The following is a 3,956-nucleotide window of genomic DNA, read 5'->3' as shown; positions in this document are numbered from 1 at the left end:
AAGTACCTCGAGAAAATTATCAATGTAAAAAAAAAGCTTAATAAGTACTGGAGCCTGGTGACAGCCTTCATATGTTTGGTATCTTTGATGCCAAAGCTGACACTTGTAACCACCACACACCCCCGCACTGCACCTATAGAGCTTTGCGCCTATGGAGTGCAGAGTGGTTGTGTGACAAATGTAAAGTCTTTGCCCTCATGAAATTTATAATCTACTATAGGACACACACATGTGCATGAAGATGATTAATTACAATACTTGGTATCTCAGAGAGAACATTGACTTTTTTTTACCAGGCAGTCTTTTAAGAGATTTATGAGAATCATTTTTAATTTCTCAATGTGACTATGCAGTGATTTTTTTTATCACTATTTTACAGATGAGGAAACTGGGACTCAAGAGGTGAAGCAAATTGCTAAGCTTTCTGTAGTTGTTAAGTATTGGCATCTTGATTCAGTTCACGATTGTAGTCTCTGTGGTCAAGTTAAAAAAAAAAATTCAGAGTTCCGGTCAAGATGGCGGAGTAGGTAAATGTTTTGCCAGCCTCTTCTCACAATCACATCAGAATTACATCATTGGGAGTGGCCTGAAGTCTAGCTGAACAGAAGTCTTACAATTGGGGACACACAAAAGAAGACACCTTGAGAATGGTAGGAGGGGCAGAGACGTGGAATGGGCTGGTTGAGAATATGATGGTTGAGAATTGGATGGGAAATCTTGGCGGCAGAGGTCCCCCTGGAGGAGCATGGGTTCCCAGCTCCATACCGGGCTTCCCAGTCCAGGCTTTCAGTGCTGGGAAGATAAGTTTCTACTACTCTGGCTGTGAAACCAGTGGAGATTGTGGCTGAGTGACGCCAGTCCAGGCTTTCAGTGCTGGGAAGATAAGTTTCCACTACTCTGGCTGTGAAAACCAGTGGAGATTGTGGCTGAGTGACAGAGGGCTGCGGGAGTCTCAAATGTTTCTCTTAAAGGGCCCGCATGTGAACTTTCTTAGTGATGGACTCATTCGCTCAGAGTTCCAGGGCTGGGGCAGCTGCTCGAAAAGCACCAGGGAACTGAATTGTCTGGCTTCAGCATGAGGGCTGGAGCGGTAGCTTTCTCCCAGACAGAAGTGCTAGCAGTATCCATTATTCCTTTGTTGAGTTCCCCCTGCCTTGGTGTGCAGATGCAGGCCACTGCCATATCTGAGTCTCCATCAATCTGGTGAATACTGGTCACTCTGCCCTGGTGATTCCCTGAGACCCCACCCCTCCCAAAAATGGGCCCACCCAAGCCACTTCTAGTGTTTTTTCCATACAAATGGCCTGTCTTGGCTCATGCTGAAGACTTTCCTAAAATCTCTCAAAGGTTCATAAAACCTAAACAAGCCGCATCTGACCTCAGCATGCCCCATGCCTTTTGCTGAGCAGCCTCAAGACCAACACTAGCAGCAGCTAGCCTCGGTTTGCAGCTTGGCCTTTTGAGGCACATCCAATCTCAGCATGTGTGGCAGCTATCTGCGATTGCTTGGTGGCTCATGCCAGGTGGCCCCGTGTAGGGTACAGGCTGTGGCTGAACTTGGCCTGTGGTGGGGCCCCTCCCAAGAGGCCCTGGTCTGCATGCCTGTTGGCTGGCTTAGGTCTGAGCCAGAGCACCACCCGAGGCCACATCAAAAAATGACACACCCAAAGGGCAGACTGGACAGGCACCAGAGCCCTACTAAAGCTAACCCTTCTCTGTAGGGTCAGTTCCTGAATAGCAGCTCTTCCATTGGTCACAGCCAGTCCTCACAACCAATCATCCTGAGGATCAATCCTTCCACTGATGTGCAAACAGCAGCCAAGTTTCCATTACAACAGGAAGGCACACACAACCCACACAAGGGACACCCTTGGGGCACTCAGCTCAGGTGACCAGGGAGACTATGCCACTGGGCCCCACAGGACACCAACTCCATAATGCCACTCTACTAAGACCAGGAGACATAGCAGCCCTACCCAATACATAGAAACAAACACAGAGAGTTAGCCAAAATGGGGAGACAAAGAACCATGCCCCAAATGAAGGAACAGAACTAAGCTTCAGAAAAAGAACTAAACAAAATGGAGATAAACAATCTACTGGATGCAGAGTTCAAATCACTGGTTATTAGGATGCTCAGTGAAGTTAGGAGAAGAATAGATGAACTCAGTGAACACTTTAACACAAAGACAGAAAAAATAAAAATGGAGCTAGAAAACGTAAAAACATAAAAAAGAACCAGTAAGAAGTAAAGAATACAATAATTGAAATGAAGAATACATGAGGAAATCAACCATAGATTAGATGGAGCAGAGGATAGAATCAGCGATTTAGAAGAAAGGTAGCAGAAAACACACAATCAGAACAGCAATAAGATAAAAGAATCCCGCCCCCCAAAATGATAGTTTCCGGGGCCTCTGGGACAACATCAAAAATACTAGAATTTGCATCCTAGAGATACCAGAAACAGAATAGAGAGAGCAAGGAATTGAAAACATATTTGAAGAAATAATCATGGAAAACTTCCCTAACCTGGCAAAAGAAATAGACATACAAGCCCAGGAAGTGCAGAGTCCCACATCATAATTCAAATGCCAAGGGTTAAAGACAAAAAGAGTCTCCTAAAAGTAGTGAGAAAAAGGCAGCTAGTTACTTACGAGGCCGCTCCCTTGATAGTCAGCTATTTTCTCAACAGAAACTTTGCAAGCCAGAAAGGATTGGCAGGAAATAGTCAAAGTAATGAAAAGCAAGTACCTACAACCAAGGTTATTCTACCTAGCAAATTCTATCATTTAGAATTGAAGGACAGATAAAGAGTTTCTCAGACAAGAAAGAGGGAAAGGATTTCATCACCACCAAGTCAGTATTATAGGAAATGTAAGAGGGACTTCTTTAAGAAGAATAAGAAAAAAGATAAAAAATATGGGTAATAAAATGGCGATAACTACATATCTATCAACAATTACTTTAAATGTAAATGGATTAAATGCTCCAGTAAAAAGATAGGGTGGCTGAATGGTTAAGAAAATGTGACCCTTACATATGCTGCCTACAAGAGACTCCAGATCAAAAGACACACACAGACTGAAAGTAAAGGGATGGAAAAGATGTTTCATAAAAATGGAAACAAACAAACAAAACAAGTGGAGTTGCAATACTTAAGCCAGATAAAATAGACTTTAAAACAAAGGCTATAATAAGAGACAAAGAAGGACCCAGTAATCTCACTTCTGAATATTTTTTGGAAGAAACCCAAAACATTACTTCAAAGAGACATGAGAAACCATATGTTCATTGTAGCAATTATTTACAATAGTCAAGATGTAAATGGGAGCTACCTAGGTGTCCATCAATGGAGGCATGGATAAAGAAGAAGCGGAACATGTATACAATGGACTATTACCCATTCGTAAAAAAAGAATGAAATCTTGCCATCTGCAACAACATGGATGGACCTAGGGTATTGTGCTGAGTGAAATAAGTCAGACAAAGACAAATGCCATACAATTTCACTTACATGAGGAATCTAAAAAACAAAATAAGCAAACAGGACAGAAACAAACTTATAGACACAGAGACCGTTTTCGTGGTTGCCAGATGGGACGAGGGTTGGGGGATGGGTGAAATAAAAGAAAGGGATTAAGAAGTACAAAGTGGTAGTTACCAAATGGATATGAGGAAGTAAAGTATAGCATAACACTGTATTAGGTTAATTAGGTTAGTTAATACAGTAATATTAACTATGTGTAGTGTCAGATGGGTACTAGATTTATCAGGATGATCACGTTGTAAGTTATATAAATGTATAATCACTATGCTGCTGAAACTAATATATTGTATGCCAACTGTAATTTTTAAAAAATTTAAAAATTTACCCCCCACGAAAATAATCAAATGCTATGAGAATTCAAAGGGAGAAAGAAGCCTATAAAGTTGAAAGCTTGATTATACTAAAT

This window comes from Pteropus alecto, unplaced genomic scaffold, assembly GCF_000325575.1.
Source record: "Pteropus alecto unplaced genomic scaffold, ASM32557v1 scaffold164, whole genome shotgun sequence".
Classification (NCBI taxonomy): domain Eukaryota; kingdom Metazoa; phylum Chordata; class Mammalia; order Chiroptera; family Pteropodidae; genus Pteropus; species Pteropus alecto.
Note: the sequence above shows the minus strand (reverse complement) of the source record.